The following is an 8619-nucleotide window of genomic DNA, read 5'->3' as shown; positions in this document are numbered from 1 at the left end:
TTCACGTTTGAAGAAGATTTTGGAGACCTCCCTCATAGGGCTCAGGACCAGATTTTTCCTATCTGGAAGTATGTTCATTAGGGCGAGTGTTGTTGCCCTAAGAAAGTCTTCACATGCTACCGCTTGTGGCTCTTCGCATTTGTTGCCAGCTGTTTTTATGGGCGCAGATTAGTCGGTGCATATGATTTTAGCGGTCGCTTCGATTGATATCGGCGCCTTCTGGTGCTTGGGGCATTTGATGTCTGTTGATAGGTGTTCACCTGAGCAGTTTACGCAGATTGGTTTGCTAGGTTCTTGTTGGTATGCTGCGATTACATGTCGGCCTCCATACCTATTGCATCGGACTTTGCTTTTATAATTTTCGGTGATGTGTTCAAATGTGTGACATTTAGCGCACTGTGCAGGCTGTGGTGGCGGTATATGCGATTCTTCCACTGGGTGGAACTTACAAAACAGTTTGAAGTGGCTCTTTAGCAGGCTGTCGATAGTGTCTTTGCTTCTGGTGATTACTCGCATTTTTTGGATGGGTTTTCCGTATTCCCTGGAGATGATCCTTTTCACTTTTGTGAATTGCAGTCCTAGGTTCGTTAGCTCTTCCTCGATGTCTTTTTCTGTTACTTCGTATTCGACTTTTGTGATGACTACACTGAGGGATGGTTCGTTTGATTGTTTTTGCTGTGTTTGTCGGTAGGGTCTGCTGATTCTGCTGACTTTTGCCTCTCGTCTGTATTGTGTGCAGATGGTTTTGTAGATTATGGATTCTATGTCAGGGTGGTGGGTTGTGATGAGTGCTGTCTGATTTCGGTGTACTTCCACGTTTGTGACATGCTGAAGTACATTGTATCTCTTTAGTTGTTCGTAGAGTGTTTTTTGCGTTTCGTCTGTGTTAAGAATTTCTATTGTTTGATTTGAATTTCTGCTTGTACTTGCGTGTTCGTTTTGTCTGCTGTATTTCGTCGTGTGCGCTTGCTGGTTATTGTCTCCCATTCCCCGTCGTCGTCCTCTTGTTCCCCAGTTTTGTTGTGTGTTTCTTGTATGTTCTGATGCAGTGGTGCGTTGTCCCGTGGCTGGGGTCTATCGATCGGTGCGTCTTTGTTTGCTGTTTGTGGCGCTTTTGTCAGTTTCCGTTTTGTGCCCGCGGGTTTTTTGGATTTTGGCTTTGGGTTAGTGGTCGTCTTCCTCGCCCGTTTAAGGTCTCCAGTTTATTGAATTTCGTCATCCGTTGCGTCAGACAGTATTTTACTGAGGCGAGGGCGGGTGCTGCTTCGTGACTCGGTGGTGGCATCAATTCTTGGTCCAGTGTCAGTGGCAGGGTCGGTTTTGTGGTCGCGGTCGTCATCGTCGGTGCAGAGTTGTCACCTGCGATGATTATGCGTGAGCCTTCATACGCGCTGGTGGTCGCGTGGGATGGTATGTCCTCCTTCCGCGTGTTGTTGTGTCGTGGCAGCTGTTTGTTCTGTGTGGTGTGGTGATATCTCTCCTAATGTGTGTATTCTGAGTCTCACCCTACTATTCTGGCCTTTGCGCTGCAAGCGCGTGCTGGTCTGTCCGCAGACAGGGCCCTGACTTGGACAATCCCTAACTATCAATTTCCCTACGTTCCAACTTTCCGGAACATCTGCCTAGCTGTGTTGGGAAACACTATTTGCTTTAATATTTTTGAGTGAACGGAGAGCGGGAGTTCACTTATACCTCCGTGAAAGAATTTCCCATTTCCTTTTTTCGTTCTTTGTTTTCTCTAGGCTAGCACTACAGTCTGCGTCGGAGCGAGTCGAGCATAGAAATGTTGTTACATCTGATCAAGAAAAATATAGTTTGCTAGTGAAATTCCGCCTGCGAGAGAGAGTTCAATCAAATCAAGCAAGCGTTAATGAACGCCACCCCGTCATGGAGAAAGGTTTTTGCATTGCTGCTGATGCGTCTTTTACAGTAGTAGGAGCTTATTTGTTCCAAGTGTATGATACAGACGACGAACAACCTATTAATGTGATTAGTTTTGCGAGTCGTGTCGAATGTGAACGATCTTACTCCGTAACAGAAACTTGAAGCTTTAGCTGTGACCATCAAACGTTAAGTTTCTTGTTAACATGTAAACTGTTGCACGCACGCTTAGCAACATGGGCTTTAGCGTGGCAAGAGTATCACTTCCAAACTGTATACATTAATGGGAAAGGGTGTTGTGTGCTGTCCTTAGGTTAGTTAGGTTTAAGTAGTTCTAAGTTCTAGGGGACTTATGACCGCAGCAGTTGAGTCCCATAGTGCTCAGAGCCATTAATGGGAAAGATAACATTATTGCTAATGCCTTGTCCAGGTTGCCAGAGGGCATGTCTGAAAATGCAGAACTTATCGAACAGACATCAGTGTACAAAGTACTGTTACTTAAAGATCATACATGCAGACGTAATTTTCTTGACATGTGTACACGTATGTCAGAACTGCAAAATGCCGACTGTAAGTGGAAAAACATTGTGCAAATGGCTACTGAGAATCGGTATTCGGAATTAGCCAAGCTATTTAAGATAAAAGATAGCATTTTGTACTACAAACCAAAGAAAGAGGAAGAACGGTGGTGCGTATGTATTCTGGAAAGTTGGGGGCATTTTGGCATAAACAAGACTACTGCTAAAATCGAATGGTTTTGTTATTGCCCGCATGTTCACCGAATTTTGAGAACATGTCTCAATGTGAGAAAACGAAACCGAGCAACCGTTCAACAAGAAACGAATTACATGCAACCGTACCGACCCACCGTTTCAACTAGTTTCTTTGGATTTAACTGGACCACTCCCCACAATACGAGGAGGATGCAAATATATATTGGTAGTTTACGATGTGCTTTCTAAGTATCTAAAGATGTATCCACACAAACGTTCTACAACTACAGCCATTGTTAACAGGACAGAAAAGGATTATATACCCATAATAGGTAAACTGGAAGCTGTCATTTCAGATAATGCTGCATATTTTACTGGTTACAAGTGGAAAAATTTTCTGAGAACAAATACTTATAGCTAGGTTCCATCCGGAAGCCAGTCCGGTAGAACACATATTCAAAGAGTTTAACAGATTCATGCGGACATACACGCCAAATAAGCACGCAAAATAGACTCAATATGTAAACCTATTTGAGAACATATTTAACCATTTACCACATTGTGCCACCCAATACACGCCAGCAGAATTGATGTTGTCTGAGAATGAAAATGACGAGTGGGTAACTTCATTGCCAAAGTTGAACTATCGACAGCCAACTAGAGAAGAGAAGCTCATCAAGGCTTTGAACTCGCTTAAAAAATGTGCTGAAATCAGGAAACGGAAGTACGACAAACAGTTAAACAAAGTACAGGAGTTTGAAGTATGACAGAGGGGTACAGCTAAGGAACCACTCGAAAGGCTCTCTTATAAATAAAAGAGATAAGAAGTGGCAATTATTGTATAGTGGACTGTATGTGATTCAAAGGATACCGTATGGATGTAGTTATTTTCTAACTGATCCTGAGAATAAAAAACCACTGGGTTTATACCCATATAAGGACTTGAAATTTTTTATACATATGTGTGTATGTAATAAATGTAAGTTTAGGCTTAATAAGTATTTCATTTCATTAATAAATTTTCACTTTTTTGGTAGTCAATATGAATGTTTTTTTCCTAGTATGCAGTAAAAGTTTTATACACTTAATCTCATAACAGAATTTGTTAGAAATATGTAATGACAAATGCAATAACATATCTAGAATTTTGAAAGGGACTATAGAATTTATTAATTGGTCATGCATAGTACACCTAACGGTACAAGCCACGTATCAACCGAAAAAAATTCCAATACGTAGAAGCCAAGTAGTTTTATGTACCAAACTTACAAAAATAAAATGTCACTAACATACGTTCACGTTTTGAGTGAACTGGACTGTCAAGTTCAGTGATTTAAAAAATATCACGGAAGCAGAGACATATTGAATAGTCCTATATATATATATATATATATATATATATATATATATATATATATATATATATATATATATATATATATATATCCTAATATGTAACAAACTGAGTCATTGTATAAACGAAACCAGTGTCTAAAAGTAAAAAAAATGGTCTAATTGGCCAGGCATGTGTAACAGGAAGGTGCTCATGCTACCAGTAAATAATGTGCATTGTAATGAGTTATAATGTGCATTCGAATACATTATGTGTGTATTTTGTCATGTGAATAAAATGTTAAAGTTCTTATGAACAATTTAATGTGCCACAAGAGACTGTAAAGAACAGTGACAGTGTGCACATAGATCCGAATGAACATTGTGTCAATAAAATGAATTCAGTGTAACCAAAAGTACAAAAATAACGCCATTCACGGGAACTATAGTGAAACGAACAGTGTTCATGAAACAATATAAACGGTAGAACGCGAGAGACGTTGGTTTTATTATAGTTTATAAAAGTTAAATGTAGTAAATTGCTTACAGACAGTGGCGAACCAATAAATGTTACTCGGATAAGGACGTTATTTAACGCAGTCGAAGCACAGCTGATCTAAAAGGGCATCAGTAAATCAATATCTCACCGATGATCGGAGTGGAGTAAGTCAACAATGGGAATAAGCCCGCGCAAGTGAACAGAACAGCTGATCTGTGCAAGCGTATCCGGAGATACCTGTTTGTGACATTATAAACAGTGCTGTGTGTGACAGAAGTAGTGAGTCTGTGTAAACAGCCTACTCTGGGGCACAACAACTGTGTGAAGCTAAAGTTAACGCATGACAAACTATGCTTTTCAACAGTGGCATACAGCAATACGAGACGGAAATATAAACTGCAGCTATCCTGGAGCATAAAAAATAATTAAGCATTTTATTTAATTGGCTTATCGCGTAATATTAAAGATATATTTTTTTTAATCCATTGTAAGACGGATGTCTTCGCTTTGGAATACGTATGATATTTCTGGCGATAGCACCCTGTGGAAATTTAGCCGTGGCTTTTAACGAACATTAAAAAGAATTTTTGACAAAATATTTCATTCAGTTATCAGAACGTTCTCTTTCATTCAAAAAAAAAGTTACGCGATAATACGTATAGTTAAACAATTGTCTTTACATTAAAGACCTTGATGATGCCTAGCATGCACAGGGGAAATATGTTTGGTTAGGAACGAAACAAATACTGAGTTGCAAATGATGGAAGCTTTCTTGTCTACGTTATAAACATAACTGAAATAGGAACTAAGAGAGAATGATTTGAAATATTAAAAAGACTGTTTGTTTAATCTGATGTGACGTTAGAGGCACCAGTGCGAATTGTAAACCATGGGTAAATAGCTCGCTTCAGCACAAGTCCTTAATGGAAAACATGTAGGCAGTCAAAAGCTCGCCCAGCAGCACGAACTTCTAACAAGTATTGGAGCGATGGTACGCCACTGTAATATGGCCTTCCAGATTTTGGGTTCTCATCACTCGCTTAAGGCGAATGCCGGTATGATTTATTTTAAAAAAACTACGAAATTCCTCTTCCAGCCTTCCCAATCATAGCTTGTGCTCCGTCTTTAATAACCTCTACGTCGAAGAGATGTCAAATAATAATGTTTCATCTTCCAGCTAACTTGTAAATTGTTAATTTTCATCAAAAATTCTGTATCCCGCCTGGAAGGCGGCGCGTGGGTTGGATCAGGAAAAGGTAAAACACGTCGTTACTGCTGTATGAATTTAAATACGCTTTACTCAAGCAATAAGAATACATAACTTGGAATGAGGTGCGAAGCTGAAGCGAAGTGTCCTGGCTGGCTGCACCTGACGAAATAGGCTGAAGCAGTCGTGGAGCTCGTAGAGCTCGACAGCACCGGCTAGAGGGTGCTGTCGTCGGTGTCTCTTGTAGTGCCAACCTTTACTATCGATACCACAAAAATAATGTGATAAGCATGCAAAAGACAGGAAACCACGTAAATTCCCTGATCACCCGAACGCGCGCCAGTGTGCCGCGTTAAATTCCAAACCTCCTCGCAGTGTCTCATGGAGTGAGAGTATGTGAATATGTTGGCAGTAATTATCTTGTCCGATGGGAAAGTTAAATCTGACGGTACCCACAGTCCTATTCGAGAGGAGTAGGCTACGCTATGAGCTGAGCCAGCCTTCGCAATCATTTTACACTCACGCTTAAGCGATGCTAACATAACAGCATACTGCACATCCGCACACCACAGTCAGCCGTATGATGAAGGTACACACGTGAGACTCCATAACAGGTATGTCAGAGGTAACTGCAAGAGCGTCCACTAAGACAGTCCCTAGGACGCCAGCGAGCGGTTCTCTCACTGTTCTTAACATCCATTGCCTTAACATGGGATTTGTTTGGACTCTGACTTTTGAAGTACAAACCTGAGGCAAGCTAAAGCGTCAGTATGGGCGAGGATTACTACTGTCTCAACTGTGGAAGGTTTGTGGTAGTTCAGTGAAAGGCTATGGCCTGTCCCAATAAACAATCCAACGCTCCTTCCCTTTAAATCTATGTGAATTGGTCTTACAATCTAACTTATACGCAGACAGTCCTTCCTCTGTGGAATTCAAGAGTGAACAGGAACGTTTATTGTGGCGCATGCACTACTTTCTGTTACTGCTGCGTAGGGAATATGCAGTACATTTAGGTGTAAATAGGTCGATTATTTCCATAGAAAAGCTGTTGACGACGCACTCAGTAGTCATTTCTGTCTGCGTGACGAGTTTCGTAAATGTGTGTATTTTAAATTTAACACATTGAACAGGCCGGATAGCCGAGACCGCTAACACGTCTCATTCCAGAACACGGGAGCTGAGCCAGTCCCGCACCGAGAAGGCTTCGCAGATTAACGAGACGGCTGTTTAGCGGGAGAGTCTGTGTGTTGCTTTTAGGCGGTTTCTCTCGTACAGCTTGGCAACTACCGGACTGGTATCCACGTTACGGCTTAGATACATGCTACTCAAAGACATGGAAAGCGCTATCACACTTAACCGTGAGAGCTACACTGGACACAGACAGATGAGGTCCACACACTTCTTCCCGGTTGGAATGGTGACTTCAGGGAGGATATACTGCTACCAAAGTGCACTAACACTGCCAAAACCGACATGTAACAATGTGAATCCATTGAGGCGCGCGAAAAGACTAAAGGAAAGGAAGGAGCGGAAGAATAAGAAGAAGAAGAAATAGGAAAAGAAGAAGAAGAAGTTACAATCAAAGAGATTCTACGTGTCTTCAATAGTCTCCCGAAGAAAATAAAACGTGTATAATAGGCAAACGCTTTTGGCTCTAAGCCAGCGAGCTTTATAATTCCACTCTTTTTAGAGTGTAATAGTGTTATCAACGATAATATTAGGTTGGTGCATGAGTTCGTAGCGTTTTTGTTTTGCATGTTGGTACTCTGGTTGCTACGGGTTTATTTATCGATTGTTACTTTTAATTTCTAGTTCACTGTTGCTATTTGAGTTTACATATTGTCATTTGGAAATAGTGAGTGGAGCAGTGGACATTAGAAAATTGAGAAATTGGAACAATTCCGACATATTCTTCTGCTTGATTTTAATAAAGGGGCGACGAGAGCGGAGGCAACTACAGGCAATTGCGCAGTGTATGAGGATAATGGTTTTCTCGTTAAGGAGGATCGTTTTGACATTGGTGACTTTCCATGTTCAGGAAGATCTTCGGGGTATGATGAAGATCATTTAAATGCATTGATCCACAATAATTTATGTCAATGAACTCGAGAACTGACAAATGTCATGAACTGTCACCATTCTACCATCGTGCGACATTTGCATCAATGGGGTAGTTTCAAAAATCGGATGTATTACCGTATGCTCTAAGCCAAAATCACAAAAATCAGTGGGTGGCCATGTGTATATCTCTGCCTTCTCGTTATCGCCGACCATTCCTGCCCTGTGACGATAAATTGGTGTCTTTGTGCTAAAGTAAGGAGGAGAAAGAAATGGTTGAGCCAAAACAAAGCAGCGCTCCCCATACAAATACCTGCGTTCATCGAAAAAAGATAATCTGATGGAAATTACGACGGTGTGGTGTAATACAGATTTCTTCACTGCTGCCATTTACTGTCAACTACTGAGACGTGTTGCAGACACAGTCGAAGAACAACGGCCAGGAAGAAGGTGTGATATGATGCTACTCCACGACAACGTCCGACCGCATTTACTATACTGACAAAAACACCATACATAGGTTGGGAAGTCATTCCGCACCAACCATCTGATTTTGCCCTCTGAGACTTTCATCTTTTCCGCTCTCTATAGAATAATTTTCGAGGAACTTTCTTAACGAATGAAAATGCTGTCCGAACATGGCTCAACGAAATCTTCGCCGCAAAACCATGTGATTTTTACAGTCGCAGAATCGAAAAGTTACTCCAGCGTTGGCAGACTGTTGTAAATACTGAGGGAGAATGTACAGGGTGTATCCATAAGGCCGTGCAAGAATTTAGCAGGACATAGAGGATGGTCCACTGAACAATTTGAGGCAGGTGGTCGGAGAAGCCAGCTTAAGGAGATAATAGGAATAAAATCACATTACTGTATACTTTTTTATTTACATTAGTTACAGTTAACTGCAAATACCATCACTGACACAATGA

Source organism: Schistocerca cancellata, chromosome 6 (genome assembly GCF_023864275.1).
Source record: "Schistocerca cancellata isolate TAMUIC-IGC-003103 chromosome 6, iqSchCanc2.1, whole genome shotgun sequence".
Lineage (NCBI taxonomy): Eukaryota > Metazoa > Arthropoda > Insecta > Orthoptera > Acrididae > Schistocerca > Schistocerca cancellata.
The sequence above is the reverse complement of the archived record's forward strand: the minus strand, read 5'-3'. Positions refer to the sequence as shown.